Source organism: Pinus tabuliformis, chromosome 9 (genome assembly GCF_031772625.1).
Source record: "Pinus tabuliformis cultivar Carrire ecotype Pingquan chromosome 9, CPIR1, whole genome shotgun sequence".
Lineage (NCBI taxonomy): Eukaryota > Viridiplantae > Streptophyta > Pinopsida > Pinales > Pinaceae > Pinus > Pinus tabuliformis.
The window spans coordinates 1,921,289-1,949,035 of NC_142307.1; positions in this window are offsets into that span (position 1 = coordinate 1,921,289).

Consider the following 27,747-nt stretch of genomic DNA (forward strand, 5'->3'; position numbering starts at 1 on the left):
CAAGAAAGAAATTCAGTCCTTCAATGGAAAATTGAATTTTCTGCGTCGCTTCATTCCCAATCTTGCCGAACATCTTAGAAAAATAACCAACATGCTCAAGAAGGACAGCGAGCTCAAATGGACCAAAGAGGCGGTAAAGTCTTTTAATTTGGTAAAGGTAATCTTATCTTCAGCCCCAAGTTTGATCAGCCCAGATTATACACAGGATTTTATTTTATTTTCGTTTGCGTCTGAGCACACGTTGGCAGCTGTGTTGATGCAAAAGAGAGATGGGGTTGAGAGGCCCATCGCTTTTTTCAGCCGTATCATAAGGGACGGAGCGCTGAATTATAATATTATTGAGAAGCAAGCATTGGCGTTGATCAAAGCCTTGAAAGATTTCTGGGTATACATATTGAATTCTCATGTTTTAGCATATGTTCCCAATGCAGCTGTAAAGGATGTTTTAGTACAAACGGAACCGGAAGGAAGGAGGGGTAAGTGGATTGCTGCACTATTAGAGTATGATGTAGAAATCAAGCCTACCAAGTTGATTAAAGGTCAAGGTCTTGCTAAGTTGATGGCTGAAACAAATCTCCACGTCCTTGACATCAATTTGATTGCTGCCTTGTCCGATGAAGATGAAGAAAATTCAGTTCTACAGGTATCCGATATCTTTGTGTCTTCTCCTTGGTATGCTGATATAGTTTATGTGCTTCAAAATTTGTCTTCACCCCCTGGGATGTCTAGAAACAAAGCTAGAACATTAAAGCTAAAGGCTGCCAAATTTTGCATTATCAAATCAGCACTTTATTGGAAAGATCCCGGTGGCATATTGCTGAACTGTTTGGTCGAAGAAGAAGCTAAGACAACGGTAGAAGATTTTCATAAAGGTGACTGTGGGGGTCATTTGTTTTGGAAGACCACTGCTAATAAGATCTTGAGAGCTGGTTTCTATTGGCCTTCTTTATTTTCTGATGTGTATAAAGCGGTAAAGAGCTGTCATGAATGTCAAATTTTTCAAGGAAAGCAAAAGTTACAGCCGTTGCCTCTCAAGCCCATTGAAATCAGCGCACCATTTCAGCAATGGGGCTTGGATTTTATTGGCGAAATCCACCCAGCATCTTCCGGGCAGCATCGATGGATCTTGACCGCCACAGATTACTTCACTAAGTGGATTGAAGCCATTCCCACCCGGCAAGCCACGGACTCAGTAATTATTTCTTTTCTTGAGAATAATATCTTGTCACGTTTCGGCTGTCCACACAAGTTGATTACAGATAATGCAGCAGCATTCAAATCGAAGAAAATGGTTGATTTTTGCTATAAATATAACATCAGCTTGGGGCATTCGACCGCCTACCATCCGCAAGGTAATGGGCTGGCTGAATCTTCAAACAAATCTCTAGTGAACATCATAAAGAAATTGCTAGAAATAAATAAGAAGAGCTGGCACAAAAAGCTAGTAAATGCATTATGGGTTGATCGGGTAAGTCAAAAGAAGTCAATTGGTATGTCACCTTTTGAGCTGGTTTATGGAGTCGATGCAGTGTTTCCTACTTCACTTAGTGTTTCAGTAGCCAAGTTGTTTCAAGAAGCTGGTGGCGAGGAGGATCCTATGCAACGACGAATCAGTCAAATGATTCATTTACAGCAGACACGAGAGGAGGTTCATCAAAATTCCCTTAAGTTGCAGGAGCGCATAAAGAAAATCTATGACAAAAAGGCTAAATCAGAGGATTTTCAGATTGATGATGTTGTGTTGAGATGGGATGCCCGAAATGAAGACAAAGGGAAACATGGAAAATTTGACAACTTGTGGAAAGGTCCCTACAAAATTGCAGCATATCGTGGTCCAAATGCTTTTCTTCTCAAAGAAATGAACGGTGATGAATGTCTTGGTGGGTCGGTGAATGGCCGGCTGCTCAAAAGGTATCATGCTTGAGCATTTTCTGCTCTAATCACTCCCATTGTAATTACCATTTTACTTTCATTCTGCAGCAAGTGTGAACTGATCTCCCATCTTTAGTTTGGGGCCCGCGGTGAAGGCTATAATTCTGAAGATGATGATTAGTTGGTGTGAGTTTTTAAAGTTGTTTTAGTTAGTCTATTTTCTGCATAAAGTGAGTCAGTCAGTGTCAAAGTAAGTCTAAGATTTCAGTCAATTATCCAAGTCGAATAAAGTTGTTCAAGCTTGGTCACATGTGTAAAAGTTGACTCCATTGCCCAATGTTAATAAAGCACTGGTCTGCTCTCCCAGAGGTCTAAGGTTCTTGGTACCTCCAAGGAGCTACCATCCCGATTGGAGCCAATGTTAGAGTCGGTCTGGAGCCCTCCATCAGTGATCAAAACTCTTTGCATTTGCATAGGTAGGTGTCTCATCAGTGTCATGTTTTGCATTCCATTAGGCATGCCATAACCCTGATGGAGGAGCTGGTGTCTTTGTGCCCCTCTTAGCATTGCTGGATCAGGTTATATCAGTCATTAAGCTCTTTCAAAGCTTGTCTTGTTTTGTCTTGAAGTCAATTCCTAGGTCTAGGGTTTTGGTCATTTATCTCTGCAAGGTCATGTCTCTGAAAGTTCATAAGCGCCCAGCAAGCCAGAGGGAGGATTGTAAAGATGTTTCTTTGATATTTTTATCTTGTACAATTCATTTTCACCTTGGATTTAAAAAACTCTGTTTTTAAACCCAAGGTCATTTTAAATTTTTGTAAAAAAGTGATGAAATTTCAAAAAGACTTCAAAAGGGCAGCAGTAACCCTGGTCCCCTTGCCATGATCCCTCAGATGATCTCCCTGCAAAAAGAATCAAGTCAAAGCACTAAAAGAGTTTTCAGAACAAAGGAAGCCAAAAAAGTCAGTTTTAAAAGGTGTCAATGAGAAAACTTTAGAAAGTGGGTTTGAGCATGAAATTTTTTCAAATGAAACATATAAACACTCAATCTCCCTCCTTTTACTCTCATTGTGCATCCAAGGCATTGAGGAGTGAGAGTGAGCAAGCATTCAAGAGTTTTGGGCAAAGTCTGGTCGAATTCGGGCTCAGGACAGGCGCGCGACCCGTCAGGCCAGGCGCGCGACCCGTCAGGTGCGCGCGACCCGTCAGCGCCATTTTCGCAGTGCATTTTGTAACGGGCGCGACCCGTCAAGCGCGCGCGAACCGTTGGGCGTGGCGCGCGACCCGTCGAGGTTTCCCCTGCAAATTCAATTCGAAACCGTACAAACTCCCTCAAATCTTCAAGATTGTTCAAGGTAGGCCCTCTACACTTCAGTTCGGTGGTTGGTTATGATTGATGACCCTCATGCTTGTGTTTAAAAGTTAAATTGTGCAAGTGGATGAAATTTCAAATGACTGTAATGTTAATGGTTAAATGTGCTAGGGTTTGTGTTGTTTCAAGGTTTTTTCCCTTTGTAATTGTTTCTCTCCTTTCCCTTTCCACTCATATGTGTACTCATATCTAGCTTCCCATACTATTCCATAAATAAAATGCAAACCCTCCCCTCTCCCTAATCACTAAAAATACAAACCCTACCCCTCTCCCAAAGCATAAAAAACACTCAAACCCTAATCTTGTTGCACCATATGTATGAGAAAACACAACAATTTGTTGGTGAATATGTAAAAAGTTTTGTATATTTCATTATCTTCCCCTGTTAATACATGTATTCATATTCCCATATTTTCCCTTTTTATACTTGTATTCCCATATGCAGTGATCTTTGCAAATGATTTCCCAATATCCCTGAGTATAAAAATGTATTCCTATATGCAAAAATTGTTTGCAATGTTTCCTTAAATTCCCTGTTATGTTCATGTATTCCCAATTCCTTGTAAAAAGGTCCCTCCCCTAACATTTCCCTCATGTCATTGTCCCCTTGAAACAGTATATATTCGGCACTTTTAAAGGTAGAAACAACAGTACTTTTTGTCCATTCTGCTCCTCGAACATGTCAGACACTGAAACATATGAGCAGAGTGATGACCATTCATCATCTCCAGAGATTGAGGTACAGAGGAGGCCACATAAGGGTGGAAAAGGTGGACATCACAGGCGAGAGGAGCCCACATCTTTAGCAGAATTACAGGCCTGTCCTATGGCAGTCTCTTGCTTTCAGTATATGTCATGTTATGAGTTTTGTGAGAGGATCTCTCGTATTCAGCACCACAGAGAGTTGGCTCGCCTGTTTGTTTTACACTTGCATGATAGACATGTCAACCTTGCTGGGGTAGAGTTCACTTTGACACCTGAGGTGATTGCACAGGCCACAGGGATACCTAATGTTGGAGAGATATGGAATAAACGCAAAGTGTTGGATAGTGTTCATTTTGAGCCTTTCGTTAGACCAGCACTCATGAGACACTTGACAGGAGTGTTTCCCTTCAGATTTCTCAGGAGTGAGTATGCTCCCATCATGAGGCTCATTATGCATTATTTTACTTGTGAGGGCAGATTTTCACAAGTATATTCATACCACATTCGCCTCCTGATGCACTTCACCCGAGTGAGGATGATGAACATCCCTGTTTTCTTCTACCAGAACATTGAGAAGATGGTGTCCATGATGCAGAGGAAGAGCCCGGCACAACAGTACAGGAGCCTTTATCATTATGGTTTGATTCAGCTAGTGGTATTGCATCAGTTGACTCAGCAGGGCATCTCTTGGGATGAGTTCATCTCTCGAGATTTTTTCACAGCACCACCTTCACCACATCATGGGGTTGTTCACGAGGAGGGAGGACCATCACAGTAGCATGACATCCCTGTCACTAGACATGTCAGCTCCTCACCTCTGGTTACATACCAGAAAGGCCCGAGGGCCTTATTTGCAGCAGCTAGGCGAGTACTATCTCCACAGCAGGTGGAAAGGGTCTCGCCTTCATCATCGGCTCAGCGAGTGTTTTCTCCACATCAGGTGGAAGGGGCCTCGCTTTCTTCACCAGCACAGGTACCAGAGAGGGGCAAACAACCCATGATTGATGAGGGTCCATCAAGAGTTCCTGATATTGAGCTTGTTGATCTAGAGGCTAGTTCTCCGAGCCAAGAGGCAAAGGAGACCATTCAGCATCTCAGAGCTGAAAATGATGCCTTGCAGAGGCGATTGGAGGGGGCACAATGGACCATCACATACCTCGAGCAGTGCAACAAACAGTTGGAAGATGAGCAGGCACTTGATGAGTTATGGAGGATTCGTAGTGACCGAGTCTTGAACCGAAGAAGACCCGGTGATCCCTTGCCCGCTGACCGAGAGTCCATGCTCATCCAGGAGAATGCACACTTAGAGAGGTTGTTAGCTAAGGCCAACCAAGAGAAGAAATTGCTGAGGAACATGAAAAACCATTACTGGGCAAGAATGCATGTGTGCAAGGCCAAGATGAAAATGTTTCAAAGGCGGTTGTCCGAGGCCCTTAAACGGAAAAAGAAGACCAATCCACTCCGTATCTTGTCTGAGGCTTCCCTCAAAGATCAAGGCACTAGTTAGCCCAGCCACAGCACAAATCCTAAAAAAAATTTAGAATTTTGGGTGAATTTTGACAATTTTTGGCAATTTGCAGGTTTTTCCCATTAACGGGTCTCACCCCCCGCGCGACCCTACATCATGGCAACTCAGTTTGGCAAAAACTCAGCATTTCTAGATTTTTCATGCAAAGTTACACATGCCTGTGAATGGACTTGAGATTTTGTGCAGTTTTGGTCCCCCAAAAGGTCAAAAAACTACCAAAAAATGACTTTCTGGCCCTTTTTTGAGTTGCAGAAACCAGTCTTGGGAGAATTAGGTTTTGATAGGGAAAATGACCTCCAAATTCACAAATTCCAGTTGGGTTGGAAAGTAGACTCACAGACCTTTCCAACGAGCCCACTTTTGCTCAATTTGGACACCTACAAGTGCCTCAAACATCGCTCCAAAGGCGCGCAACCCGTCAGGCAGGGGCGCGCGACCCGTCAGGCAGTTTTTGCCAGATTGCATTGTACAGCCCAGAAAACGCAGTTTTGACCCAGTTTGACTTTTTGGGGTGGAAGATGATTATCTTCGATGTAATTATTGTAACTCTAAGACACTTTTACTCTTGTTTAACACTTCTAGAAGATTCATTCATGTAAAGGGTAAAAATTTAGTGAATGGATTGGTTTCCTAGCTTATAGAGGCAAGTTGTTTTGACTGCCTAGATTGTAGTGCTTAGTTTAGAAGTGGTTGAAACAGCTCCTAGGATAGTGAGCTCGACCCATGGAGGCAGGGAAAGAGGTTAGATCATCTATATTATGTACTTTTTTGCTCATTTTCATGGTTGGACTTTTGAGGGAGAAGCTATCATTTTATTATTTCACTTGTATCTCTGCAATTTTTGGCTAAGGAAGACCAGGGTTTTGCAGTCCTTTTTGGGATTCTTGTGGTTTCATGTATTGATGGAGTGCTTCTTAATGTTCTTGTAAGTGTGTTATGTGATTCATCTCCTTTCTTTCCTTCTGCATATTAAACAAATGAAGTGTTAAAGTAAGAATTCATGGCTGCCATGCTCTGCTTTTAAGTTTGTTTAATTTCAATGTTTTCTTCTGTCTAAAGAGAATTCAAAGTTATTGTTTGCTCTCTTTAGCTCCTCACCTTTCATTCCTGACCATCCACCTCAATCAAAGGCATCAATACAGTCTCCTACCTCGCCCCAAAGAACCCCCTGCAGAAACTGTGTCAAATCCCCGCACCCAAAATTGCAATTCCTCAATTTTCCACCAAAAACCCAAAAAACCCCAAATCAACCTTTTTAATCAGTTTACTAGCCTAATATCAGTGTTACCTTGTTGGTCATATCATCCCATTGAAGATCTGCCGAGATTGACCGGAGAGAGCCTTCTCCTGCCCCGTAGGGCTAGCTACGAGGCTAAATGGTTTGATGTAGCCTTGAGGTTTACCTTTCTCAGCCTGAGGTGAAATTTCAAGCGCTAACAGGTTAACCAATATAACTATAACAAAGTTTTAAAATACGGTTAATTGGTTGGAACAAAAACACTATTCATACATGTAGTTATAACAATGGTCTGCAACCTCCATGGGTTTGACCCTAGGACTACGGTCACCAAACACTGTATATAAAAAATTCATTTTTCCATTTGACCACAAATGTGTGGTTTGTATTTAAGTTCGAACTCTTGTTATTTGAATGCCTGTTATGTATTATGCAATATAGTAGCTAGCCCTTTCAAAGTGTAGCAAAGGGAGAGATTGATTTGCAAGGGTTATGGTGTTCAAAGAAGGTTGAGCTCCTTTAATTTTGTAGCATGATTATCACTGTTATCACGATAAATCATAGAATTAATGCCCTTTTGGAGATTTTTGAAAGGAGAGTTTTTACGAGGAGTTCTTAGAGGCTTTTTGTGAAGATACAGGGTAAAGTGTATGCTTTAGAGATTGGAGAATTAATGTAATTAGAGTTATTTTGCATCATAATTGAAGAGGCTACTCCATTGGAAGTGGACCCGGAGACATAGGCCACATTTGGTGAACTCCATTATCAATCTAGTTTGTGTTTGTTTATCGTTATCTGCAGTTGTTTTTTTTTATCAAAGCTTTTTTATATCTTTTTGTGAAGATTGGTATTTCACATTTTGTTTTAAGCCCGATAAATCATAGGCTAGTGATCAAAGATCTTGATCATGTATATAGCCACACCTTCAATTCAATTGACTTCGTATATGGAACTTCTTTATCTGATGGTCCATATATATGCTTTAATCTAGAGGATGGGGAAATAAAATAGTAAATTCATGAGCTCATCCAAAAGGATCACATTCGCCCAATCTCCTCACATTGTAGGAGCCCAATTGTATTGATACAAAAGAATATTAGAGCATAGTGACTCTGTAGTAATTATAGAGCCTTGAATAAAATAATTGTCAATAATTAATACCTAATCTATCAAATTTATGATCTTATTGATCAAATTTATGGTGTAAAAGTTTTCAGTAAGATTGATCTAGAGTTTGGCTACCACCAAGTACCAATTGAACAAATCAATGTATGGATTGGTTGTTCATGCCTTTTGGATTAACTAATGCTTTATAAACGTTCACGAGGACAATGAACGATATTTTGTGGCCATTCATATAATTCCCACGTTCGGATCTTATCATCTTACATCATGTTATTAACCTATCGGTTTGGTGATTGACTTACGTGCTTGCTTCTGATAAGTATTATTATTATACATATGAGGTATGCATGTGCTAGCTACATACCCACACCTCACACGAATACACTTGTATTTTTCAACCTATTATGCTAGCCGATAAATAAACGGTTAAGCTTTATCACTGAATAAGTTATGATTAACCTTATGCTTGATTAATGATCAAGCTTATGGTTAGCCTTGAGGTTGCTTAATAGTTATTATTTAACATTCATATTTAGCATTCATATGCCTTGAAATGATTGCCGCCCTCAATTTAATTTTAGATAAGCGGATGGGTGGGGGATGTAAGTGACATCATGGGGATTGGTGGCATTGACTTTGGGAGGGAGTGAAGTGCATAAATGGGAGGAATGCAACTAGGGGTTACGGGGTCTTAAGCAATCATCCGAATTTGATTTTTTTTTAGTATCGCTTTAAGTCCCAATTAATTTTTATAATGTGAAACATTTGATTTACAACATCCTTGAATTGCCTTAACCTATGAATAACATTATATAACCATTATATATGTTATTCATAGGTTATTATAAGAAGGTCATCAACCCCACCCGGATGCGGGTGGCAATTTGATCACCAGCAATGGGCAGCTGGCATGACAATATAGCCTGCCAGGACGGCCATACCAGGTGGCTCTGTCAGGCATTAATGCCATTAAAGGCCGAGGAGATGATAGTGCAGAGGGGAGATGGGTTCGCGCGAGGAGAATTAACGGCTGTGTACGCAATTTTGTTGGGTTTCGTTATGGAGGCGTCCAGAGAATTCTGCAAAAGGAATTACATAAAGGCGTATCTGCTCCAGATTGGGTATGCTTGTTGTTTTATTATGCTGTGCTCAGAGCAAAGTGGAGAGGAGGCGAGCTCTGTGTGTGTGCTCTGGAGAGGAGGCGAGCTCTGTGTGTGTGCTCTGGAGAGGAGGCGAGCTCTGTGTGTGTGCTCTGGAGAGGAGGCGAGCTCTGTGTGTGTGCTCAGTGTGTGCTCTGTCGATCCACGCCGGAGAAAATAGCAGTGAGAACTCCCACGCTGGTTCCGGATTCTAATAGGGTGGTTCAGGGAGTTCAAGCTTTGCGTTTGGAGATTCGGCCTCCCACTGTCAATAGCCCTCAAGTCACCTGGCTCATGGCGCCGAGACAGCGTGGAGTCCCACGAAGAGGAGGAGTCTGGGGTATTCGGCGAAGGGAGGAGGTTCAAGCAAGGGAAATTCAGCCATTGGCTATGGTAGCGCCTCCGTCTTCTCCTTCAGAGGAGTCGGACCAGTTAGAAAGTCAAGTGCATACATCCCGTTTTACTTTCAGATGCCGGGGAAATCGATCTAAGGTGTCTATGCTGATCACTGTAATTGCAACAGAGGAAGATGATGAGGATTCCGATAGCCTGGAGGAAGATGTTGTGGAGCTGGCTCAGACTGGTATGCCCCAAGCAAGGGCGGAAATTGGCAATGCGGTTAATCCTCCTCCAGAAGCTGTCAATCATGAGGAGCAAGCTCGTGTTCTGGGTCCGCTTCAGCCGCCAGCACTCCCACCGGGTTCCCGCCAGTCAATGAATGAAGATGCAACTACACCAGAATTTGACAACAAAGCCTAAGGTGAGCCTTCGAAGGCCAAATTACTGTTTTTGTTGCTGCACAATGGTCAAGTTACGAAGTTTTGAAGGGGTCTCTTTTCTTTCCGAGAGGCCCAGTTTTTGCTTTTGGGGTAGAGGAATGCCCAGATTTAGCAGTGTTTCCAGATCTCTGGATTCACCTGTCATCCTACCCTCAAATGTCACAATGATATCAGCAGCAAGGTGCGAGAGGCATGTAAAGGTTCTTTGGTTCTACAATTATGCTGCTGTTGTTCTTTTTGGAGTAATCTCTCTTGTAAGTCAGAGGACTACACGCTGCTGTTTTGTCCATGCTTATTTCTATTGCATCTATCTTTGTAATTCAGGTAGCCTTGCGCACCTGTTATGCTTTTCAGACGGAGGGTGACTTTATTCATCCTCAGAGGCTAGTACCTCTCTGTAAATATTTTCTTTCTTTCTTAATACAGTAGCATAGTATTTACATAGAAAAAAAAAAAAAAAAAGGTCATCAACCCCACCCTAGAAGATCAAAAGTATCTCTCTATTTTAACTATCTCAAAGAAGAAAATTAATATAGCAAAGATTAGAACGAATTCTCATGAGCTCCATAGTGAAACAGGTCGTTGGACAGTTCCTAAAATGCCATGGACGGAAAGGATCTGCCATATATGTGAGAATAGGAACATCGAGGATGAAAACCACTTCCTCTTAGAGTGCCCCGCGTATAACCACATTAGATCTCAGTTTCACAATCTTTGTTACAATACTGACCTTCCTAGCCTTTTACAATGTCAAAATTATAGTGAGCTCGGGAGGCTTCTCTCCAAGTTTTTTGAGCATAGGAATAAAATCTTAAATCAAAATAGATAATTTGTTTCTTTAGGTCCGATAGACCATTATTTGGTCTCAGCGGACGTTAACCATCATCATCATCATCATCATCATAGCATATATAGAGATGCCACAACCCACCTCTCTGGTAGACGTAGAATTTCCTCCCAGACCCCTTGAAATGCTTTAGTGTTCATTAAAGTAATTCTAGGTTGAATGAGGCAGGTACTATTTGTTGGTTAAACCCACATTCAATGATTCCAATTATGGTTCATTCAACAGGAAGAATTGAGCTACGAAAGCAACCTTGATTAATTTTTTACCATTCCACTAAATAGAGGTCTCAAATCATTGTATTTTTGGTTTAAACTTATTGAGGCATCCACTATATTTACCCACCTTTGATTTATTATCATATGTATCATTGTTTCCAATAATGAAACATGGGATTCACAAGGTTCAACTATTCATCGTATTATACAATGTAAAAATATATCTTTTTTCCAAACAACAACGTTCAATGACATTTAATAGTTAAAACATTATTTTCGTTAAGTTGTAGTTTGTTCTTAATTACCAAATCGATCCTATCATTAGGGTAACACTGGTTTCAAATGATGCATATCTTAATACAAACTATTATGCTCGTGCTTTTGAGAGTCATTTTGTAACACCCTCCTGCCACATCTACCCAAGCAATCGACCAACAGGGGTAAAAATGCAACGAGAGGCCACTATGATAAGACTCAACCTCCTAAGTAACCTAAGGAAATGGAGTCGACAAAATAAGACCTTACAAGACTCCCTCAAGTGCTTCAGGACCCCCAGGAGCTAATCCACCACTCTAGGTGCGCAACCCCTGAGTTAACCTAGCATTTCAATGAATTAAACCCAAAGTCACTCCCATGACATGGCATGCATGGGACTGGAATCGAATAGTCGCTCCCACAATGCCTGCAAGGGAGAGACTGTGGTCTTTTTCAGCCAGTTCTATGCCAATGCCTAGTCTCTAAACCAATGCTTATAACTTGATGAGACTTTCCAATACATTAAATGGCACCAATGACAGATATTTTGTTAAACACTTAGTAAATATGCAACCTACAGGTGTAAATAACATATCTGAGCATAGGGGTCTCATACTTATCTGATATTCACCATGAAGCATTGTTTCCTTATCACTTTAACTGCCATTCCATCCATTAGGTCATAAATACATTGTTCATTCATTTACAAGTAAAAACATGGTGAGAGCTGTTGAAAAGTGTGCAACAAGAAATGCTTGTTGAGAATGCAACAAGATGATGGAGCTTAGTAGAAAGGAGTCGCCTTCACTAAGTGGGCCCGTAGGCAAATTATGGCGCAAAGTCTATTTTTGGATCACAGCAGGAGTGATCAGAGTCTATTTTTAGACTGCTAGTCAAAAATAGAAAAGTCAAATATTATTGTCTCATAATAATATTTAGACTATAAACTTTATCTTATTCTCTTGGAGCACTTCAGTTTGAGCTACAGATGTGGCACATGCAGCTGTCAGAAGGAAATACGCTTTCTTTCTGGGTCAGTTGAGCTATTGCATGCAGGACATCAGTTAGAACTCATGTGGTTGAGTTCTGTGGAGTTAGATGAGCAGTTAATGGAGTTGTGTTCAGTTTGACTTAGTTGAACTAGTTGTATTTAGTCTAACTGATCAATAGACTAAATGATGAGTTGTGTGAATTAGTTATTAATTAATTCACTAATTATTAACTCTTAATGCAACTGAAGAATACATCAGTTAACTCAGTGCATGTACAGTTCAGTGGAGATAGGTGTTAGAGGTTGAGATTGCTATCAGTGGTGCATGAGATTTTGCACATGCACGGATTGAGTAACGCCAATGACAACTGCACAGTATGGGGCCAATACCAAGTGAATATAGCCTTTGCTCACGTGATTCCTAGTGTGGGTGATTCTCTTGAGGTAAAAACGAGTTTGGTTCAGCCATTCTCATTCATTCTCAGCAAGTATTGTGCAGTGGAGGCAGGCAAGCAGCAGAGGAGATTTGGAGATCAGATCTGAGCTGTATTGTGTGTAATAGGTGGAGATAGTACTGAGTACTTGTGAGGAGTATTGTACTATGTTTGTTACATGTTCTCAATCAATATAATATACAGATAGTTGGGGTTTTTAGAGAGATGCTTTCCCTGGGAAAATACTGTGTTGATATGTGCGATTGATGCTTCTATGTGCGCATGTTATTGTTTCTGCTTCTGCAAATTGATGATCAACGTAGAGGAGGTTATGTATTATGCATGTTTTCCACAATAGTGTATAATCGGGATAATCTCTGTTGAATATGTGTTTATTATTCAAAATTTCTACATGGTATCGGAGATGTTGATCATTAGATCTATTATTCAGAAAGTGTTTACATTTTATTTCTTCAGGCAGAGTCTGTAATCGGGCCAGGTAGCTTTTGGATTCATCCTTCTTTTGGAAGGTGAGATATCTGGTGAATGCCGATACAGTCAATCTCTGTACGAGAAATACTTTGTTCTCACGAATTTTAGATCAGAAGCGGTTGAGTTTTTTTGAGCTAGTGGAATTTGAATTTGCAGCAATGTTTTCTTGGTGTCAAAGTTGAAATGTCTTTCAATGGATTACGATTGGAGTATGCCCTTGAGGGCAGCTCTAACTATATTGCATAGAAGGACAGGATGGAGGTGGTATTAGATGATAATGGGTTGAAGGAGTTCATAGATGCGGATGTCCCAAAACCTACTGATGCTGCTCAAGTCAGGGATTGGCAAAAGAAGACAACAAAGTGTCGAAGGATTCTGTTGGAGGGCATGAGGGATCACATTGTGTCTAGCATCCATGGAAAGGCTTCTCCATATTTGATGTGGAAAATGTTGACAGAATTATTCCAAAGCAAGAGCGAGCAGAGGAAGTTGGCTCTCAAGGATAAACTCAGAAACATTAGGTGTGAGAATGGAGACAGTATGCCCCAGTATCTCACGAAGTTCACCCAATGCCGGGATGAGCTGGGAAGTGTGGGGGTAACTGTTGAGGATGAGGATATGGTGAGTCTAGCACTCCTTGGCCTTCCTAAGAGTTGGCATAGCTACCAGGACTCGGTGAATGGAAGGGTGAAATTGCCAGGATGGGAGAGACTTTGGTCGGATCTTGTGCAACAGGAGATTAGACGGCGCACCAGAGACAGTTCTTCATCTATGCATGATGAGGGGAACTGTGCCTTAGCGAGTAAGGCGAAGAAGGGGAAGGGGAAGGTTTCTCTTTCCAAATCCAGTTCTTCCAATGATGGGAAGAAGGTTGACAAGTCGAAGGTGAGATGCTTTCGTTGTCATGAGTTGGGCCATTATGCTACTAATTGCCCAAAGAAGAAGTCCAAGAAGGGATCCGAGGAAGGATCTGGAGGTGAGGCAGCCTCACTTGCTTCATAGTTTGAGTTGGACTTCACACTCTTTGCATGCATGGTTTCATCCATGGTGGGAAGCGGTTGGTTTCTTGACAGTGGAGCTTCTTTCCACATGACCGGTGACAAAAGTTTGTTCAGTACTTTGGAGGAGAAAGATCTCCAGATACTCATAGGGATGGGTAACGATGAGAAGTATAGTGTCTCAGGTGTAGGCACGGTTATTTTTCAAAGGGAGCATGGAGCTCGCCTTACCTTGATCGATGTCAAGTATGTACTAGGACTGAAGATAAACTTGGCAATGCTGGAAGACAGAGGCTATGATGTAGTCTTCAGTAAGGGAAAGGTTTTCCTTAGACACATCATCACTAGACAGGTGAAGCAAATTGGTTCACGGGTTAAGAACATGTATGCTCTTGAGGTTCGATATGCATGCAAAGCCTTGAGCAGCAAGGCAACTGATGGAGACTTGGTGGTTGAGAGGGAGCGTATATTACCTCTCAACGTGCAGAGCCAGAAGAAGTCTCAGACGATTGTGGAGGAGCCATGATTGGTGCAGCAGCTTCAGGAGGTTGTGGAGCAGCCACAACAAGGGAAGCTGAGAGGAGATCGAGTAGAGACATCTACTCATGCAGAGACCTCCAGTAGGGGGAAACTTCGAGCTAGGTGGGCTGAGGGATCACATGCAGCCATACCTCTAGGTAGGAGGTGGGGTGATGTGGATTGATCGTCCCAAGGAGGAGAGGCAGGATCCTTGAGGTACCCAACCTCTTGGATGAGACCTTGCTACAGGAGCCCCGATGTGGAGTAGCAGGAACTGACTGATTGGGTAGAGACAGATGCGGATGGAGTGGCAGAGAGAGCGACAGTGCAGGGAATCCCGGGACAACACATAGCATGCAAGCTGCAGCAATGCGAGAGGCACAAGTGTTTTGCACAGTGCTAGGTGGCACAGAGAGGTGTGCAATGGTGCGAGATGCATGAAGATGTTGCAGTAGCGCAGATGTCAGAGAGGGAGCACTTGTCAGCAGCAGGTAGAGCTTTAGCATTAGAGTATGTTCCTAGCCCAGCAAAGTGGTCAGTTGGGAGTGTTTTTGTTCCAAGTGTTGTTGGAGCAAAGTGGACCGGGCAAATGTGTTGCATGCAGAACATTCCAGAGTTTCAGGATCGGGTTTGAGAGGAAGCCTTTCTTGTTGAGAGGGAGTGTTGAAACGTGTGCAACAAGAAATGCTTGTTGAAAATGCAACAAGATGATGGAGCTTAGTGGAAAGGAGTCAGCTTCACTAAGTGGGCCCGCAGGAAAATTATGGCACAAAGTCTATTTTTGGATCACAGCAGGAGTGATCAGAGTCTATTTTTAGACTGCTAGTCAAAAATAGAAAAGTCAAATATTATTGTCTCATAATAATATTTAGACTATAAACTTTATCTTATTCTCTTGGAGCACTTCAGTTTGAGCTACAGATGTGGCACATGCAGCTGTCAGAAGGAAATACGCTTTCTTTGTGGGTCAGTTGAGCTATTGCATGTAGGACATCAGTTAGAACTCATGTGGTTGAGTTCTGTGGAGTTAGATGAGCAGTTAATGGAGTTGTGTTCAGTTTGACTTAGTTGAACTAGTTGTATTTAGTCTAACTGATCAATAGACTAAGTGATGAGTTGTGTGAATTAGTTATTAATTAATTCACTAATTATTAACTCATAATGCAACTGAAGAATACATCAGTTAACTCAGTGCATGTACAGTTCAGTGGAGACAGGTGTTAGAGGTTGAGATTGCTATCAGTTGTGCATAAGATTTTGCACATGCATGGATTGAGCAATGCCAATGACAATTGCACAGTATGGGGCCAATACCAAGTGAATATAGCCTTTTCTCATGTGATTCCCAGTGTGGGTGATTCTCTTGAGGTAAAAACGAGTTTGGTTCAGCCATTCTCATTCATTCTCAGCAGGTATTGTGCAGTGGAGGCAGGCAAGCAGCGGAGGAGATTTGGAGATCAGATCTGAGCTGTATTGTGTGTAACAGGTGGAGATAGTACTGAGTACTTGTGAGGAGTATTGTACTATGTTTGTTACATGTTATCAATCAATATAATATACAGATAATTGGGGTTTTTAGCGAGATGCTTTCCTCGGGAAAATACTGCGTTGATATGTGTGATTGATGCTTCTGTGTGCGCATGTTATTATTTCTGCTTCTGCAAATTGATGATCAACGTAGAGGAGGTTATGTATTATGAATGTTTTCCGCAATAGTGTATAATCGGGATAATCTTTGTTGAATATGTGTTTATTATTCAAAATTTCTACAAGAGCCATACATAGTTGCTGTCACAAAACATACATACAACGAGCATGGTAACAACAAAAATACCATAAATATATCAGTCATAAAATCCTCATATAAATCAATACATTTACATATGAAAAACAAGGGACTGAATGTCTCATCAATGAATGCAATAAACCAATTGGAGATGGGACTACCACGTTCCACTCTACCACAAATTGGCTGAGCCAAGTCTCTCTTCAGCCAATCACCCCCATTCCATATTCCAAGCATGAATGTGTTACTCATAGAACACACCAAAAAGAACCAAACAAGCATGAATGCCATCGGAGTTCTCCGTCTACACCATGAGGAATTTGAGTGCCTCCTAGTCTCTCAAGATTTACTATAATCCATAGTCTAATCCAGGGATCACTAGACCCTGCACCAAGATACACTCTCCTGGCTTTACCATACACCCCATCCTCGGACTACTAGGCGAAACGAAGAGAAATCCACCTCTTGGCTTTACCGTATATCCCACTATTCACCGGCAAAGATTCCTAGGCCCATCGAGGCACACAATCTTGGCTTTACTGCAACCCAAAGTCTATCTCAGGGGTTACTTGGCGAGTGGATTTATCGTGGTCCACAGTTCGGTTTAGGAACCACTAGGCCATGTGTTTGTCATTTCGAAGATCCACCCCACTTAACTTTGAATCCATCTGGCCATCCCACATCAACCTAAGTATGAGAACCCGTCTCATCAAGGCTATTAGGAAATGGAAAGGCTGGTCTCAAGAAAAATTTCACACCTAGAAAAACCCATGCCATGATAGGAAAGAACCACATTGAATACCATGCATGCCAAATCTAGCAAGGAAAATACACATGCAAATCGATACATGCAATGAATCCTACTATAGCTGCTTGATTCTACCTTTCCCTCCTTAATCCCTGCTTCCTCTTGCCTTCTCTGCCTTTCTTACTCCAATGCCAAAGTGCTCCAAGAAAAATCTAAGTGTCTAAGAGTAAGAGAGAGAGAATAGAAGAGAGCTCCAGAACTTAACTGATCAAACTTTCCAACTGATCCTTAGAAGCCTTTTTATCAACGAGTCCTCTATTGTCTTCATTTTCCATCATTTTCCTTCAATTTCCTCCTCACATGCAACTTGTGAACTTTCACCTCCCTTTTCTCCCAATTTCCATTATTTCCATAAATAAATGTGCCAAAAATGTCATTTTCCCTTTCCAAAGCCTTATCCATTGCCTTTGCCAATTTCCTGAGCCATAAACAACCAAATGAACACCCAAACCAGGATGTCCTACCCAACATTCAACTTGGAATACGTGTCCCATCAACCGTGGTCTTATATATTTTTACATGGAATTTTCACTAGGATTGTTACAGAACCCTCCCCCTTGGGGGAACACCGTCCTTGGTGTTCAACGACACCTATGTTGAATTTCCACGACCTTGGGTCTAGGTTAGAGTCTTAGAATCACTGACACTACCAAACAAGAATCTCAACCATAAACTATTTTTCACAATGGAAATATAAAGCAATAAATCACATATGCACAATATACGTAGATTTAAACAAATTATACAATAATGTAAAAATACCAATCTTCGTTATGTTAAATCAAATCTGAATAATAAAATAGTATATGGTATACAAGATACAATGACAAACGTCATTGCAACTTCCATGTCATATCTTGTCTTGCCGATCCTTTGCTTCTGTACTGCTCACTAGTAATGTCTTAGTCCATCAAGGCATCTACACATAGAGACTCCAAGAGGGCTGCTTCCTATCACTATTGCAAGTCACATCTGCTACAATGAACACAGGGTCATCAACTGCTCTCTGTGTAGGCCTAATTCCCGAGCTCCAATCTGCCAATCTAGCAGTCACTTTTGTCCATCAAAGTGTTGCTCAATAGACTGCAATCCTTCACCCAATCACACACCAACAATGCCCATTTTGTATGTTGCTCTAAGGCTACTTTGGGTAGCGAACACACTACCCTCCAATCAAATCTATGGCGCCCAATCCAATCACTGTCGATTCTTCTCCTAGGAAGGCTCTTCACCTCCTCGGAAAGTCCTCCACATGGCACTAACAGGATGCGAGTCAATATGATCCAAACTGGTCACTTCTTGACCCAGCACTACTCCATAAAACAATGTTGTCCTTCACTTTTAGTTGTTGCTCCTGCAATACTCATTAGGGGACAATATCTCGCCCTTAACCTCCACGTTTTCAGGAACCTATACCCTTCTAGGGTTGTGTTCCACCTAGCAAAGACCCTTCAAGTATCACGTTGTCCCTTTTTTGCCTTGTCCACCTCAAGGCTGCATTGGAATAGCCTCAAGTTGTTGGATATGGCCTGCGGCCCAACTCAACAACTTGTTGTAACTTTCGGTCTCCTCAATAGGCCCAAACAACACCCTAATCAGTACCGTTATCCTCCTATCCTCCTCGCCCTAGCTGCCTACTCCTTCCAATACCAAACTTCACTTAACATCAACCCTACATGGATCTATCTTTTGTCCAAAAACAATCCCAATCATATGTTGTACCTCCAGGTCCTCTCTACATTGTTTAGGACAAACTCTTCCACGCGGGAACTTCTCCCTTTTGTTGCGACTTAGCTCCTCTTCTTCGTCGATTTTACCTAGAGGATGTGTTAGACACTTGGATGCTCTAAAGATCTCAAATCATCCTTAATCTATAGACTTTAAGTCTCAACGAATTTGCTTGAAGTGACACATCTATTGCCTCTCTTTTACACCAAGCCTACATGATGTGGTAACCAATAATTACCTTGTCAACTTCAAAAATTCATTTCTCTCTAACGACAACTCGGATTCGGACGATTCTCGATCTTGGAATTGTATCACCGAGTACTATCATCCTCATCCATCACTTGTCGTACCTTCATCACATTTTTGGCCCAAATCATGACGGGTGTAAAACCTCACACTTGGGTTCCAAGCCCACAAGCTGCCCTTATCGTGCTTTGCCCTCCAAACCCTGAACCCTAGGGCTTGGAGTACCTCCCAAGCTACATAAATCAACACTCCCTCTTAGCGAGAGAGGTACTTCCAAGACTAGGAACTATCTCGTCATCATCATCATTGCTCACAACACTTGCCCAACTACTAGTGCCCATAATCACAACAATCCCTATATGGTGAACTACGACCTTATCGGAAATGTCGTTGTCACTAATCGAAGCAACCTACTTCTTCTTATTATCTTGTAACATCTTCCACTCTTTCCATGATTCCTTCTTGGCAGTTATAGGAGCACCCTTGCTCACCCATAACCACACAGTCTTCTTAGGTTACAGAGTCTCCCTTTGAATATGGAATCTCCCTCTCGAACTAGATTCCCTATGAGTATCTGGAACCTGGACCTTCTCAGGAAAGTGTACCTTCTTCTCAGGAACATGTACTTGCTCCTCTGAATCCTGCTTCTGCTTCTTTAGAACCTGCATCTGCTCCACCTACTTCTTTCCATGATCCACAGGCTTTCCCATCAACCTGTAGAGACCATGCTCTCTAATTCCAAGTACAAACCCATCAGACTTAGAGCCTCTAGACCTGAGTCTTACCTTCCCATCCTAGAACAAGATCTCAAACCATTTCCTCTTGATCATCGAGACGAAAATCATGTTATATCCGAGTCTTGGCACAAATAGTACATCCTGTACCCACATCACACGTTCGGTCTCCATCTTGAATGGCACAACACCCGATCCTTGGATCTCCAACTGACTCTTGTCGCCCAACACCATGTGCAACTTTGAGTCCCATCTAACTAGAGTCTTAAAAACCTCCCGTGACCCTGTCATATGCTTCATCGGACCACTGTCCACATACCATCCATCCTCAGTGATAGTACTCTACGAGAAATGAGAAATCATAACAAATTCCTCCTCTTTCAATATCCTAGAGAGATCATCTATCTCTGCTGAAGTGGCAACACCGACACCCTCCTTTCCTTTCTTCTTTTCATCATTTACCTTCTTCTTCATCGGACATCTTGATGAAAAATGACCCATCTTGCCATAGTTGAAACACTTGACTTTACTAAAGTCCTTCTTTTGCTTATGCTTCATTCATGATGCAAGAGCCATGTCATCATCTGGAGCCTTATGCTTCAGATGAAGATCCTTGTCTCGCAACTCTTTTTGAATGAAGTCATTACACAGCCCACCCAATTCTGGCAGCTTCTCCCTAGCAACGATCCCTTTGATGAAGGGCTTCCATTCCTCGGTGAACCCTTTCAAGGTAACCCTTACCATATCTCCATATGAGGTAGACACATTTATGGTAGCAAGCTCATCCTTGACCTGAGACAATCTCTTTAGATACAAGGTCACACTTTTTCCCTTTATCATCTTCGTGGATTTCAACTTATCCTCCGATACCAGTAGCTGGTTCTCGTTCTTATTCTGGAACAAATTCTGAAGAGTTATCCACATCTCATGTGCCTTGTTCTTCCAGGATAAATAAGGTATTAGGGCATCCCTCACACCATCTAGGATGATCAATCTTGTCCTCGCATCCAAATCTCCATATATTTCCAGCTCCTTAGGGTTGGGTTGCTTCTTTATCTCTTTCTCGACGAATTCTCAGAGCCTGTTGACCTATAAGACCAACTTGATCCTTTCCTTTCAAGGACTACAGTTGGACAACCCCTCCAACCTATCCTCATACTGGAAACCCACATGCAACTTCGACATTGTAGTGAACCCTTCACTCGCAATGTGACCAACTCCCTCTCACGTTGTACTTCGTTGTGCACAACTCTTATTTACTTACTTCCAAAGTAGCTAAGACACGCTCTGACACCATGTTGAATTTCCACGACTTTGGGTCTAAGTTAGAGTCTTGAAATCACTGACGCTACCAAAACAAGGATCTCGACCATAAAGTACTTTGCACAACGGAAATATAAAGCAGTAAATCACATATGCACAATATACACAGTTTTAAACAAAATTGTACAATAATGTACAATCACCAATCCTCGTTATATTAAACCAAATTTGAATAATACAATAGCCTATGGTATACAAGATACAATGACAAACGTCGTTGCAGCTTCTATGTCGTATCTTGTCCTGCCGGTCCTTCACTTCCGTACTGCTCACTAGTAGTGCCTTAGTCCATCAAGGCATCTACACATCGAGACTCCAAGAGGGCTGCCTCCTATCACTGCTGCAAGTCACGTCTGCTACAATGAACACAGGCTCATCAACTGCTCTCTGGGTAGGCCTAATTCCCGAGCTCCAATTTGCCAATCTAGCAATCACTTTTATCCATCAAAGTGCTGCTTATTAGCTTTAGGGCTACTTTGGGTAGCCAACACACCACCCTCTAATTAGATCTATGGTTCTTAATCAAAACACTATCGATTCTGCTCCTAGGAAGACTCTTTACCTCCTCGGAAAGTCCTCAGCATGGCTCTAACAGGCTGCAAGTCAATCTGATCCAAACTGGTCACTTCTTGACCCAATGCTCCTCGACAAAACACTATTGTCCTTTATTGTTAGTTGCTTCTCCTGTAATATTTCTTAGGGCACAATATTCAACTCTTAACCTCCACGCTATCATCTGTTAGCACTTGAAATTTCACCTCAGGCTGAAAAGGCAAATCTCAAAGCTACATCAAACCATTCAGCCTCGTAGCTAGCCCTACGGGGCAGGAGAAGGCTCTCTCCGGTCAATCTCGATAGATTTTCAATAGGATGAGATGACCAACAATGTAACACTGATATTAGGCTAGTAAACTGGTTATAAAGGTTGATTTTGGGGGTTTTTGGGGTTTTTGGTGGCAAATTGAGGAGCTGCAATTTAGGGTGCGGGGATTGGACACAGTTTCTGCAGGGGGGTCTTTGGGGCGAGGTAGGAGCCTGTATTGATGTCTTTAGCTGAAGTGAATGATTTAGGAAAGAAAGATAAGAAGGCTAAAGAGAGCAAACAATGAATTTGAATTCTCTTTAGACAGAAGAAAACATTGAAATTAAACAAATTTAAAAGCAGAGCATGGCTAGCATGAATTCATACTTTATCACTTCATTTGTTTAATGTGCAGCAGTAAAGAAAGGAAATGAATCACATAACAAAGCTTACAAGAACATGAAGAAACACACCATCAACACATGAGTCCACAAGAATCCCAAAGATGACTGCAAAACCCTGGTCTTCCTTAGCCAAAAATTGCAGAGATACAAGTGATAATACAATGATAGCTTCTCCCTCAAGAGTCCAACCATGAAAATGAGCAAGAAAGTACATAATATAGATGATCTAACCTCTTTCCCTGCCTCTATGGGTCGAGCTCACTATCCTAGGAGCTGTTTGAACCACTTCTAAACTAAGCACTAGAAAATAGGCAGTCAAAACAACTTGCCTCTATAAACTTGGAAACCAGTTCATACATTCAATTTTTACCCTTTACATGCAAGAATATTCTAGAAGAGTTAAACAAGAGTAAAAATATCCAAAAAGTGTCACAATTACATCCAAGAGGACCACCATCCACCTCAAAAAGTCAAACTGGAGCCAAACTGCGTTTTCTGGGCTGAACTGGTCAAATCTGGCAAAGTTTCCTCAACGGGTCGCGCACATTTCCTCAACGGGTCGCGCACTTTGGAGCTCTTTTTGGAGGCCTTCCCGGTGTCAGAATGAGGTGCAGGATAGCTCGTTGGAAAGGTCTCTGAGTCTACTTTCCAACCCAACTGGAATTTTAGATTTGGATGTCATTTTCCCAGTCAAAAATCAATTCTCCCAAGACTGCTTCTGCAACTCAAAAAAGGGGCAGGAAGTCAAATTTTGCATGTATTTTGACCTTCTGGAGGCCCAGAACCCCATAAAAACTCAAGTCCATCCATGGGCATATGTAATTTTGCATGAAAAATCTAAAAATGCTGAGTTTTTGCAAAACGGAGCTACGATGACAAAGGGTCTCACCGGGGGTGAGACCCGTTGAGAAGCCAAAACCTGTAAATTTTCAAAAAATCCCAAAATTACCCAAAATTCTCAAAAAATTTTGGGATTTGAGTTGTGGCTAGGCTAGTGGGTGCCATGATCCTTGAGTGAAGACTCAGCCAAGATACAGAGGGGATTTGGCCTTCTTCTCCGTTTTAGTGCCTCGGTCAACCTCCTTTGAAAAACTTTCATTTTAGCCTTGCAGACATGCATCCTTGCCCAGTAATGGTTCTTCATGTTTCTTAGCAGCCTCTTGTCTTGTTTGGCCTTTGCCAACAGCTTCTCTAAGTGTGCATTGACCCAGATGAGCATAGACTCCCTCTCCTTAGGCAATAGGTCACCGGGCCTTCTTCGGTTCAAGGTTCGGTCACTACGAATCCTCCATAGCTCATCGAGGACTTTTTCCTCCTCCAACTGCTTGTTGCGCTGCTCAAGGTAGGTGATGGTCCATTGGGCACCCTCAAGTCTCCTCTATAAAATATCATTTTCAGCCCTGAGATGCTGAATGATCTCCTTCGCCTCTTGGCTAGGAGAACTGACCTCAAGATCAATCACCGGATCCTCATGAATCATGGGCTCTTTGCCCCTCTGTAGTACCTGTGCTGGTGAAGAAAGCGAGGCCCCTTCCACCTGATGTGGAGATAACACTCGCTGAGCTGAAGATGAAGGCGAGACCCCTTCCACCTGCTGTGGAGATAGTACTCGCCTAGCTGCTGCAAATAAGGCCCTTGGGCCTTTCTGATAAGTGACCAAAGGAGTGGAGCTTGTTGAGATTTTCTGTTTGAGTCAAATAGGCAAAAATCTCTGAAGGATGACAACAATAGGGATTTAGTTCCTAGATTAGCTCCAGGCTGTTGGGAGGGAGTTAATGCCTCCTATATTTGATGTGAGGGAGTTATGAGGCTGTTAGATTCTCTATGCTATTTAACAGGCAGTCATTCGGATGATTTGCTATGAGTGTGCGAGGATTTCATGATGTAATCTCCAATTTTGATTAATATATTCCTGATGCCTATGTTTGGTGGACGTAGCCCAGATTGGTTGGGTGAACCACGTTAAAAGCTGTGTCTTATGTGTTTGTTGATTTATTCTGCTGTGTGTTTGATAAATTGCTGTGCACCTGATCCAACAATTGGTATCAGAGCAAGTTGGAGGTGCTGGTGCTGAGAGGATTCACTGCGTTCGTGGATGATTAAAGATTGCCTGTTGCCTGGATCGTTTGCTGGCAGCGTGCGTGGAGCTGTTTACATGCTGAATTACGCGGAGCCGTGGAGCACGCATTGACCTGGTATGTTTTACATATGGCTGGTGCATGTACTGCTGGTGCGTGGAAAGCCTGTGCGTAGAGCGTGCTGAGAGCTGTGCGTGCTGAGACCTGTGCGTGGAGCTGTGGGTGGAAGTTTCTGATACCGGGTATGTTTTTTAAATTTCTGGTGCTGCGAAATTATACCGGGTATGTTTTTTTAAATTGCTGGTGCTGCGTAACTCTATTCCCAACACCGGATTATATTGTCAGTGCTGCGTAACTCTACAAAAAACGGTGCGGCTGTATATTTGTTTTTTGGAACAGCGTGTATATGTATTGAAAACTATATGCGCAGTCAACACGGCGTTGGTACATATGTGTTTGAAACCGGCGTGCATAGAGTTGAAAACAATAACAGCGTGGATTTCTGTAAACAAAACCTGCATATTTAAAAAAAAAAAACGCATGGATATGATGTGTTAACAAAAATGCGTGGTTATATTTATACCCTATGATGATATAAGATGTATTCATGGGTGCCAAAGCATGTGTGATGAGGATAACGTACTTTAATGGAAGGATAATAGCACATGAGGAAAAGGAATTTGATGATGTTGCATTACAACGATTTGGCAAGCATTGCCTTGAAGCTCATACATGAATAATATGTGTGAAATTATATAAATACCATTAAAGGAGTTATAAGGGTTATGTAATATGGTTTTTCACAAAGGCTTTAAAAGTGTATGTATTTTTTTGTGGGGTGAAATTTGCACAAATAACCTGAAAGTGTTTCTTTGTTTTAAAAAAAAATAAAGAAAAGTAAAATAAGTGCAAAGGGCAGTTTTTTTTTAAAGGCATAGGCAGTTTTTTGTGTAAAACAAAGGCATAGGCAATTTTTTAAATTGCTGGTTGGATATTTGGAGATTACTGTGTTTTTTGCTTATATCTAATGGCGAAAACTCAAAGTGCCCGTTTTGAAATTGAGAAATTTAATGGCAAGAATAATTTTGAGATCTGGAAGGTGAAGATGCACGATCTGCTGGTTCAACAAGGTGTGGCGAAAGCACTGTTGGGGAAAAACAAAAGACCTCCTTCCATGACGGAGGATGAATGGGATGAGATGGACGATAGAGCTCTGAGCGCAATCCGGTTATGTCTGGCAGACGATGTTCTGTTCAACATTGTGTCAGAGAAAACCGCCGCAGGCTTGTGGTCGAAGCTCGAGAAGCTCTATATGACGAAATCTTTGACAAATCGAATTCTCCTGAAACGGCAGCTTTACAGTTTGCGGATGAAAGAAGGTACCTCTATTGCTGATCACCTGAATGTTTTTAATACCTTGTTGGTGCAATTAAACAGTCTAGATGTGAAATTTGATTCAGAGGATAAGGCGATAACTTTATTATGTTCTTTGCCTGAATCCTGGGATCACTTTGTTACTTCCATAAGTTTTAGTACATCAGAAATTCTTGAATTTGACGATGTTGTTGGAGCCTTGTTGGCTGAGGAGACGAGGAAGAGGTCAAATGCAGACACCTCGACATCAGAGGTAATGATGGCCAGAGGTCGCTCACGAGAGAGACACTCCGGGGGAAAGCATAGCGACTCTCGTTCGAAGTCCAAAGGAAAGAAGCCAAAGGTGAAGTGTTGGCATTGTGGCAAGGTTGGACATCTGAAAAAGGATTGCTGGAAACGAAAGCAGGCTGCTAAAGAAGGCTCTTCGACAGAAAAGAAGGAAGCCAACACCACAGATACAGGTTCAGTATCTGGTTCAGGTATGAGTGATGAAGTATTGTCAGTTAATGTTTCAAAACATGATCAACATTGGTTGTTAGATTCCGGGGCATCTAACCACATGTGTATACATAAAGATTGGTTTAAAACATATAGATCAATTGATGATGGTGTTGTGTACATGGGTAATGATGTAACATGTAATATTGTTGGGATTGGAAGCATACAACTACAAATGTTTGATGGCACAACTAAAATATTAACTGATGTGAGGCATGTACCAGATTTACGGAAAAATTTGATTTCATTAGGAGCACTTGATTCAAATGGATATAAAACTGTAATTCAAGGTGGAGTTATGAAAATTTATAAAGGTATCTTACTAGTGATGAAGGCTAAGAAAGTAGGAAATCTATTTCAGTTAGAAGGTAGAACTGGGTCAGATCATGTGTCTGTGTCTGAACATGACAGTAGTTCCATTCACTTATGGCATCAAAGATTGGGGCATATGAGTGAAAGAGGATTGAAAATTTTGGCTGACCGAAAGTTACTTCCTAATCTAAGATCTGGAAAATTGGATTTCTGTAAACATTGTCTATTTGGTAAACAAAGTAAACAAAAGTTTAAAACAGGCAAACACACTAGTAAAGGCATACTTGATTATATCCATTCAGATGTTTGGGGTCCAGCCCCTACAGCGTCATATGGTGGCTCATCTTATTTTGTATCATTCATTGATGACTTTTCTCGGAAAGTTTGGGTCTACATGTTGAAAAAGAAGTCTGATGTTTTTACAGTTTTCAAGCAGTTTAGAGCATTGGTAGAAAACAGCACTGGTAGAACTATAAAATGTTTAAGAACTGACAATGGTGGTGAATTTTCCTCCAAGGAGTTTGACAGCTATTGCAAGGATGCAGGGATCGAGAGACATAAGACCACGGTTTATACTCCTCAGCAGAATGGAGTTGCTGAACGCATGAACAGGACTCTTCTAGAGAGAGCAAGATGTATGCTGAGTAACGCCGGGTTGCCGAAGGAGTTGTGGACGGAAGCAGTGGCAACTGCTTGTTATGTAATAAACCGATCTCCATCAACGGCAATAGACTGCAAGGTTCCGCAAGAGGTATGGACAGGACACCCTTGTGACTATTCTAAACTCAGAGTGTTTGGTTGTGATGCATATGCTCTAGTGCCTAAACATCAGCGAACTAAATTAGATCCGAAATCGAAAAGGTATGTCTTTGTTGGGTATGGTGATGGAACAAAGGGATTTAGATTGTGGGATCCTACTACCCACAAAATCATCATCAACAGAGATGTAAGGTTTAATGAATCCTCTCTTGTACAGTTAGATGTAGATAGAAGATTGAAACAGGATGATGTATCTGATTTCCAGCATATTCAGTTTGACAGCATCTCTAATGATAGTCATAACGACCATAGTTCAGATTCTAGTCATGAACAGGTTTCAGAATCAGATTATGAACAGGGTTCAGATGGAGGACATGAACAGGTCTC